We start from the raw sequence: 10709 nt of genomic DNA, 5'->3' as shown, positions 1-10709 counted from the left end.
AATTTTAGTGCTTGATATTGGGCTATTCAAGAGTTCTGTTTCTTCTTAAGTCTAGGGAGGTTGTGTGATTCTAGGTATTGGTCCATTTCTTCCACATAGTCAAATTTCTGGGTAGAGTTTCTTATAGTATTCAGAGATAATCTCATGTATCTCCTTTTCCATTACTGATTGTGGTTGTTAGAGATTTTACTTTTCTGTTTCTGGCTAATCTAGCCAATGTTTTATTGATTTTATTTATATTTTCTGAGAACCAACTTTTTATTTCCTTTAATTTTCTGAACACTTTCGTTTTCAATTTTATTAATTTCTGGCTTAATTTGGATGTTTCTTTACTACTGCTAGGCTTGAAGTTGAATTGCTCTTCCTTTTGAGTTCCTTGAGAGGATTCATTAGGTTTTTGATGTGCACTCTTTCTGGTTTTTGGATGTGGCATCTAATACAATAAATTTCCCTGTTAGGACAGCTTTGGGTGTATCCCACAGGTTTGGGTTGCCTGTGGCTTTATTATCATTATGTTTAAGGAATTTCATATTTTTATTCTTTATATCCTCCTTGACCCAATTGTCATTTAGCATGAAGTTGTTTAGTTTTCATGACTTTGTGTGGGTTAAAAATCTTTGCTGAAGTTTAGTTCCATCTTTACTCACTTGTAGTCAGAAAAGATACAAGGTACAATTTTAATGGTTTTAAATTTGTTGAGGTTTGATTTGTGCCCTAGGATATGATCAATTTTTGAGTATGATCCATGGGCTGGCAAGAATACATATTCATTAGCTTTGGGATGGTATGTTCTATATATGTCTATTAAACCAAATTGTTCTAGGGTCATATTTCAGTCCCTGTTTTTTTAAATTTAGTTTCTATTTAGAAGATCTGTCTAGTTCTATCACAGGGGCATTAAAGTCCCAAGCTAATGGTTTTGCGGGATATCATATTGTTCAGATTAATTAGGGTTTATTTTATAGATCTAGAAGCATTTAAATTGGGTGTACATATATTTAGACTTGAAATGTCCTCTCGTAGTGTTGTTCCCTTGACCAGTATATAGTGACCATCTTTGTCTTTCTTAAATTTTATTACTTTAAATCCACTTGTATCTGAAAATAAAATTGTAACCCCTCATTTCTTCTGATTTCCATTTGCCTAAAATATTGTTTTCCAACCCTTCACCTTGAATCTTATTTTGTTCCTTGAGGTTAGGTGTATTTCCTGCAGACAGCATATGGATAGCTTGTGCTTTTTTATCCAGTCAGCCAGCCTGTGCTTCTTCAGTGGATAATTTAAGCCATTCATATTTATTGAAAGAATTGATAAATACGGTGGAGTTCTATTCATCTTATTTTGTGAAGGTCAATTTGCTTAGTTTTATCATTGCACCATTGTGGAAGTTATGTTTTGTTCTTTAGTTTGTAGGTGTCTATTTTAGTGGAGGTCCATTGTGATGGGCAATGTGAATAACAGGTCTAAGAATTTCCTGTAGAACTGGTTTTGTAGTGGCAAATTTCCTCAATTTTTGCATGTTAGCAAAAGATTTGGTTTCTCCATCAAATCTGAAACTTAGATTAGCAGGATACAGAATTCTGGGCTGACATTTGTTTTGTTTAAGAAGGTTAAAGATAGATGAACACCCTCTTTTAGCTTGAAAAGTTTGGCTGAAAAATCTGCTGTCATCCTGATAGGTTTGCCCCTGTCAGTCAATTTATGCTTATTTCTGGATATTAGCAAAATTGTCTCTTTGATGTTTACCTTGGCCAGGTTCATTACAATGTGACTAGGAGATTCTCTGTTTGTGGTGAGATGAATCAGGGTTCAATATCCATGTAAAAGGAGTGTGGATCTTTATTAATGCTTGGAAAATTTTTATTTATGATATTCACCAGTAGTGCTTCCATTTATTTGCATCATCCTTCCTCTCCTTCAGCAATATCTATAATTTATATGTCTGAAAATTTCACGAAGTCCCATCATTCTCTCAGTGATTGCTCTTCTTCTACTCTCTTTTTTGCTGCCTCTTTAAATACCTGAGTTAAGTCAATATCCTTATCCTTTAACTTTGAGATTCTTCTCCATGGTCTAATCTGTTGATAGTTTATTCTGCATCTTTACATTCCCTGAGTGACTCCTTCAATTACTTAAGCTCCAAAATATCTTTTCTAATTTTATCTTGTCTTTCACTCATTTCTTGGGTCAATTTTTGAATTTCCTTTGGTGGTTTTCCACTTTCCTTTGTATTCCCTTCATTGTTTTGCCATGAATACTCTAAATTCCCTTTCTATCATTTCCATAATTTTTTATAGGTGAGCTCCTCTGTGGCATCAACCTCATGATTCCTCAGGGGGGTTGATCTGTTCTGGTTTTTCATTATGCCAGATTATTTTTTGTGTTTGTTCCTCCTCATGTGTGTTTTCTCCTTGTTCACATTTTTCTCTTGCTTCTGCCTTCTCCTTAAATTATCTTGTCTGTGAGCCTAAGTGCTGGAGTGGCCTTTGGTTTGGGGACCAAGGGAAGAGAAGAGTAAAGAATGAGAAGGGAAAGAAGAAAGAAATATAAAAAATGGGGAAAGGAATAAATGGGACAAAGGAGAGAAATCTGGAAAGAGAAAGATTAATAGTAATAGTGGTGTTCAGGAGGGCACATTGATCCTGACCTACAACTCCTTATCTCTGGTGGGCTGGGACTTGTGGGTCCCCTCAGGTCAGGAGCTCCTTACCAACCTGAGAAAAGATAAGACTCCACCTTTGCTAAATATAGAATCAAATCAGCCCTGTGTTATGGAGAGGACCTATCAATAAAGTCCTTTGAAAAGCCAAAGACAGAAGGATGTCCTAGACCAGGGACTCAAGGCCTTTTTGAGCCAGGCCCATGCTGTGGCTCCCCACTCCAGGCCTCAGAGAAAAGCTCTGTTCATAAATGAAATATAGAAGAAAACATACCAGAAAAAAGAAAATAATAATAATAATGAAGAAAATTAAAAAATAAAACGATAAAAAATGAAGAAAAAGAGGAATATCCTAGTTGTTCTTGAGAAATTTATGAGGGACAGATGAAAAATTAGAAAAGTAGAAAAAATATCTACAGAAAGAAAGAAAAGGGAGAAATGTAAAAGAAATAAAGGGGAAAGGGGCAGAAAAAATCATAACAAAATGTAATCCTTTCGTTTTGTTGTGTTTTTATTTTTTCATTTTTACTTTCTTCAATATCAAACATTCCATTTTGTGTATGTATATATAAAAAGATACATATATATGTATGTATCTTGCTATATAGAGATAGATAGATAGATACATATATATATATATATAGAGAGAGAGAGAGAGAGAGAGAAAGAGAGAGAGAGAGAGATAGTACACAATATATTGCCTGGACCCCAAGTGATACTCCAAGAACATCAGGGTGGAGGAAGATATATAATGTGTAATGTTGCCTGGAGACTTGGTGGCACTCTGAGATTATGAGACATAAAACAAGCACAGTGTTTTTACTGCGTAAGAAGGAGGCAGGAAGCCACTATCTAATTGCCAGAAAGATCTGTTACTATCTTCTTGATTTATTTGCTCTCTCAATCAGGGCATAGTTCCTTGCTAGTATTCAATCCCCACAGAGTTGTGAGCCTGCAGTTCTTGCCAGTCTTTTTAAGAGTCATGCCTTGACCTTCCAAATAGTACCCCTTGGCCACAAAGGCACTTTCCCATGGGCACAGGAGCTGCCCTACTCGCCCCAAAGGTAGCTTCTCAAGACCTAGCCACATGCTGGGACACTCCTCCATGGTGGCCCTCCCCAAATGGTGGCACCCTGTCTGCTGGCCACCAAGCTAATAGAAGTTCTACCCCTCACAGTAGTTCAATCCCAGCCACTGGGCACCATTCAAGTTTACTCACTTGCTTAAGTTCTCCCAAGGCAGCTCTAGCAAGCACCCAAGTCCAAAGAAACTTCAAGACAGGACTTCCCTATTTCCAGTCCTTCTCCAAAGCACTGGCCAGCCTCTGCACACACTCAGGCACCCACCTTCTGTGCCAGTCTTCCACTGATCTTGACCTCCTTCTTGGCTCCTACAGTTCCCCACTGTCTCACTGTGCCCCCAGAACAATGTTTCTAGGCAGGACGTTCCAGCCACCTCTCCCCACAATCTCACCAAGAGTGGCTGGTCCAGAGACGTCTCTAGACCACCATCTTTGACTCCAACAAGCTTTTCATTTTTAGAAGTGATTTTCACTGTGTGTGTGTGTATGCAGATGATATAATGATTCTATTAATTTTTTTGGTACATAATGATTTCAGTTACTAAAATATGAAATCTAAGGCTGATCTTAGAAAAAACACTAAAATGGACACCTTTGAACTCTGTCTTTCTTTTTATCTTCCACTTATTTTGTTTTCCTCTTTTATTTCTTTAAGCTCTGAATATTCTTTCTAATTTTATCATGTCTTTAATTCATATACTAGGTCAATTTTTGGATTCATTTGGTGGTTTTCCACCTTGCCTTCAATTTCCATCATTGTTTTAGTCATCCATACTCTATATTCCTTTTCTGTTAGCTCTGTAATTTCTTTGTAGGTAGGATCATTCCTGGTCACTGCCTTATGATCCTTTGGGAGTGTTGATCTGTTCCAGATTTTCATGTTCCCAGAATTTTTATGTTGGTTCCTCCTCATGTGTGTTTTATTCTACTTACAACTCTTGCTTCCTCCTTCCGCTTAGTCTCCAATGTCTGTGCTCTTCAATGTAAAAGTGGTCTTTTGGTATGGGGATGAAAGGTAAAGAGAACAAGATGGGAAATATTAAAAGAAAGGAATAAAAAAGAAGATAGATGGGAAGAGAAAAAATAATAATGATGGTAATAGGACAGGCAGGGTGACCTACACCAACAAGTCAGTACTCTGAAGGGTCGGGGCAGGAGAATCTGCCAAGATCAGCTAAGATTCCTGACCAGCTAAGGAAGAGCAAGACCCTGCCTCCACCAAATAGAGAAAAAATCAGCCATGTGTTGTGGTGGGGACCTACATTCACAATCCCTTGGGAAGCCAAAGCAGGAGGGATGCACAAATCCAGGGGTTCATGGCCACTGTGAGCCAGGCCAGTGGCACATTACCCCAGCCCAGTTCTCAGAGTGAGGTTATTTCCCAGAAACAAAAAACAGAACAAAGCAAAACAAAATAAATGAACAAAAACTGATATCTTGGTTTTTGTTTAATGAATTTGTGAGAGAAACATGAGAAAAGTAGGAAAATAGCCCCCAAAAAAGAAGAAATAAAAGAGAGAAAAAAGGACAAGAGAATTTTTTTAAAAGAAAAACTTTAATATTATATATATGTGTGTGTGTGTATATATATGTATATGGATGATAAAAATGATATAGATATAGATATAGATATAGATATAGATATAGATATAGATATAGATATATAGATCTCATACAAACACCAGGTGACACTCCAGGGTTAGGAAAAGAAAAGGAGGAAAAAAATAGTTGTTTTATGGACACTAGATGGCACTCCTGAGTTAAAAAAAACCTAAAAACTACTTTCTCTTTTGTGTTGTGGGGGCAGGAAGTTATTAGGTAGTTCCCACTAAGACCAAATTTTATATTCCTCATTTATTTGATTTTAATCTGGGCTGTTGTAGCTGAGCGAGAGTTAAATCCCTGTAAGGGTAGTAGAGCCAAAGTTCTAAAACTTACCCCAGAATTTATGGGGGCATGGCCACCAATATTCAGTTTCCTGAGACCACAAAGGGGTCGGTGCAGGAGGCAGGATCTGCCCAGTTCTGCCGCGTCTTCATGAGAATCAGCCCAGTGATGACTGCCCAAACCTAGCAAGTAGAGCTGGAGCCATTCCCACCCTGACATCTGTGAGGTTGCTCCAGACCTAGGCCCCTAGGTGCCAGTTGATGGAAGGATTTGGTGTTCTTCACTCTTCACTCGGGCTTTTACAAGATGTGGGTCACGCCCCTTTCCCGCTGATCCTTCTGCTGAGCAGGCTTCAAGTGCAAACCGGTCATTCTCCTCCAGCACTCTTCCAAAGAATGTACTCTTTCCAGCCCTTTGACATATGGTGGGCTTCTGTATCCCTGAGAGACCTTCAGGACCTCAATTTACACTACTCCTTTCATAGTACTCCTTGCACATGAAAGAACAGACCACCACTACAGGGTTCCATGGGGAAAAATCTCCTGTGGACGTAATCCCTCGGGAATTCCACATCTAAGCCCTGTTGCTGGGTCCTGCACACCTTTGCACTTGCTTTCTGTGCAGGATTTCCACGCTACCCAACCTCTTTGAATTTTGGAATCACTCATTGTCTCACTCATCGACCAATGAATGGATTAATAAACCGTAGTATATGTATACCACGGGATACTACTATTCAGCCACGAAAATAGATGGAAACTTCACATCTTTTGTATTAACCTGGATGGAGTTGAAGAACATTCTCCTTAGTAAAGAATTCACAGGAAACGAAAAGCAAGTATCCAATGTATTAAATATTAATATGAAAGCAATAGATGAACAATTACATGCGTATGTGAGAGAAAAATACAACTAGATTCAAGTGAAGGGTATGAGGAAGCAGGGCATCAGTGAGCTCTCACCTAACTGGCACAATGTAGGGGTATATGGCACATTTCCTGGGTAAGGGGCTGAGTTACAACTTGTACTTTACCTAACAGTGTAATCTAGTAGTTGAACCATCATATTAATCTGAAAAAAAAAAAAAAAAAAGTAGAGAGTAGAATGATAGTTACCTGATGTTGGGGTAGAGGAGAAAAGAATAATGGTTACCAGATGTTGGGGGGAGAGGAGTAAGTTGCAAAATGGAAAGTAGGGAGATATTGATCAAATGTTTCCAATTTGCAGCTATATAGGAGGAATAAGTTTTCCTGATCTATTGTACAGAATGGAGAACATAATAATAAAGCAGTGCATTTTTCAAAGTTACCAAAAGAGTAGATTTTAAATATTTCTCCCACAAAGTCTGATAAGCATTGGAGGTGATGAATTTTTTAATTAGCCTGATTTAATTATTCCACACTGTCAACATGTATCAAAAGCATCATATTGTACCCCATAAATATATACAATTATTACTTTTCTATTAAAAAAAAATCTAAAGAAATCCTCAGTAAATACCAGAAAATCAAATTCAACACTATATTAAAAGTATCTATTACCATGATCATCCAGGATTTATTCCTGCTATAGAAATATGCAAATCAATAAATGTGATTCAACACATTAAGAGAAAGAAGGATAAAACCTATATCATCTCAAGAGATGCATATAAGGCATTTGACAAAATTCAATATCCTTTTATGATAATAACTCTGAACAAATTAAATATATAAAGTACATATCTCAACAGAATAAAAGCCATATATGACAAGCACACAGCTAAAACCAGACTCAAAGTTAACAAAAAGTAAAAATTTTTCTTCAAAGATAAGAAAAAAGACAGGATGCCCACTTTTCACTTCTATTTGACACAGTACTACTAAAAGAAGTTCTAACCAGAGAATTTAGGCAAGAAAAAAAGTGAAAGACCTCTAAATTTGAAAGAAAAGTTAAATTGATCCTGTTTGCATATGGCATATGTATAATAGCATATATATAACATATATACACACATATACAATATGTATACATATATATATATACAGTAGAACTGCCAAAATTGACTATTTCCCTACATTGATCTTCTCTTTAGGTTGACTTAATTTCATAGACCAGACATACACCATATATATGTATCAATAGAGTAGACCTTGTTCCTTATGTTGACCACCTCCACATGTTGACTAGTTTGCTACAGTCCCTTGGGTGATCAACTTACAGAGGTTCTACTGTATATATATATGTGTGTATATATATATATATATATATATATATATATATATAAAACCCTAAAGATGCCACAAAATACTGCTGTAACTAATAAACAAATCCAGTAAAGTTGCATGATACAAAATCCACATACAGTAAATATTCCAAATAACAATGAATTTTCCAAAAAAAATAAATTAAAAAAAGTCCAAGTTACAATAACATCAAAAAAGACAATATACTAGCAATAAGTTTAACAAACTAGGTAAAATATCTATCTGTACACTGAAAGCTATAAAACATTAATGAAAGAAATTGAAGACATAAATAAATGGAAAAATACCCTGTTTTCATGGGTTCAAAGAATTAATATTGCTAAAATGCTCATGCTACTCAAAAAGATCTACAGATTCAATGTAATCCCCATCAAAATTCTAATAATGTTTTATTGCAATATAAAAATAATCATAAATTTATATGGAGCCAAAAAGATTCTCAATAGCCAAAGTAGTCTACAGCAAAAAGAAGAAAGTTGGAGGCGCTTTACCTTATTTCAAAATAGAGTAAGAACCTGTGTAAGTTAACCACCCTAGGGATTTTGACAAACTGGTGAATATATGAAGGTGGTCAACATAAGGAACTAGGCCTACTCCTCTGATGCCTACGTGTGGTGTATATCTGATCTATGAAAATTAGGTCAACTTAAGGAAGTGGTCAATGCAAGGAAGTGATCAACAATGCATGTTCTACTATATATTACAAAACTGTAGCAATCAAAACAGCATTGCCCTGGCATAACAATATATAGTGTGGAACAGAAAAGAAAGCACAGAAATAAGGACACACATTTATGGAAAATTGATTTCAAGGAAGGTGCCATTGTCATAGAATAGAGAAGGGGTATTCTCTTTAATTACTTTTTTTTTTTTTATTAAATCATAGCTGTGTACATTAATGCAATCATGGGATACAATGTGCTGGTTTTATATACAGTTTGAAATGTTTTCATCAAACTGGTTAACATAGCCTTCAGGGCATTTTCTTAGTTATTGTGTTAAGATATTTATATTCTACACCTAGTAAATTTCACATGTACCCTTGTAAGATGCACCGTAGGTGCGGTCCCACCAATTACTCTCCGTCCTCCCATCCTCCCCCCCTTTAATTATTAATTAAAGTTTAATAGATGGTGTTAAAGTTCTAGCTATTAAAGTTTAATAGATGGTGTTGAGAAAAACAGCATGTTGACATGCACAAAAATTAAAGTATACTCTTTTCTCACATCACATATGAAAATCAGCTCAAAAATAGATGAAAGACTTAAAAAAATAAAACTTAAAACCATAAAACTCCTATAAGAAAACATAGGGGAAAATTTCATGACAATAGTCTGGGCAATGTTTCTTTTTGAATATGAAACATAGGCAACAAAAATAAAAGTGAATAAATGTATTTACATCAAACTAAAGAGCTTTAACGAACAAAATAACACAGGGCAGATATAACTTACAGCACAGGAGAAAATGTTTGAAAACTATACATTTTATTGATAAGGTGTTAATATTCAGACTATATAAGTAACTCAAGAAACTCAATCTGATTAAAAAATGGGCAAAAGAACAGACATTTATCAAAAGAGACATACAAATGAATAACAATATATATTTTTAAACTCTCATCACTAATCATCTGAGGAAAACAAATTAAACAAATTAAAATGACAATGACATGTCTCCCCACCTGTTAGACTGGCTATAATCAAAAAGGCAAAAGATAAAAGAGTTGGTAAGGATTTGGGGGAAAGGGAACCCTCATAAAGTAGAGGTAAGAATATAAATTAGCATAACCATTGTGAAAAAAGGGACAAAGATTTCTTAAAAATTAAAAGTAGAACTACTATGTGATTGAACAATTCCACTTCTGGGTCTGTATCCCAAGGCCCAGATTGTATTCAAGAGAATTCAATCTCTTTGAATTCAGTATGTCAAAGAGATATCTGTACTTTTATGTATATTGTGATACTCCTCTCAATATTCAAGATATTGACCCACATAAGTACCCATAAATAGAAGAATGGGTAAAGAAAATGTGTTATGTGTACGTGGTGGAATACTGCTCAGCTTTCAAAAAGAAAGACATCTGTCATTTACAACAATAGAGAACATTATGTTAAGTGAAATGAGCCAGGCACAAAAAAACAAATGCCACATTATTTCACCTTATGTGTGGAACTCATAGAAGCAAAGAGAAGAATAGTGGTTACAAGTAGCTGGGGTGGGTGGGCGTTGGAATAATATGGGTCAAAAGATAAAAAACTTCAGTTGGATAGGAGAAGTTCAAGAGATTTCTCATGTAACATACTGACCATAGTTATAACAATGTATTATATTCTCTAAATCACTGAGAGAAGTTGATTTTTAAGTGTTCTCACCAAAAAAATATAATAAGCATGTGAGGCAAGGCCTGTTTTAGTTACCTTAATCTAGCCATTCCACGATGTAAATATGTATTTCAAAATATCATATTATACATAATAAATATATGCAAGTTTATTTGTCATTAAAAATAAATAAATTTAAAAAATTGATTGGCATAGAAGACATATTCAACAAGTTGGTAGTATTGAATTTTTAAAAATATTATCTTCTCTTTATGTTAATATGTATCATGGGGAAGTAATTTTTCATAATATATACACTTACTTTATACTACTATAGGTATGAAGTAATAACAATAAAAGTTATAATAGTTATATGTAAAAAATATATAATTGATGCATAGATTTTGGCTTTGGTTATACTGTCCTTAAGAATTAGCAACTAAACCACTGAGTCTCTGTGCATTTTATGTCACTGCAGTAACTAAAAAGCAGTTGAAGAACCAGTAAGAGTC

The sequence above is a fragment of the Nycticebus coucang genome, chromosome 12 (assembly GCF_027406575.1).
Source record: "Nycticebus coucang isolate mNycCou1 chromosome 12, mNycCou1.pri, whole genome shotgun sequence".
Taxonomy (NCBI): domain Eukaryota; kingdom Metazoa; phylum Chordata; class Mammalia; order Primates; family Lorisidae; genus Nycticebus; species Nycticebus coucang.
Note: the sequence above shows the minus strand (reverse complement) of the source record.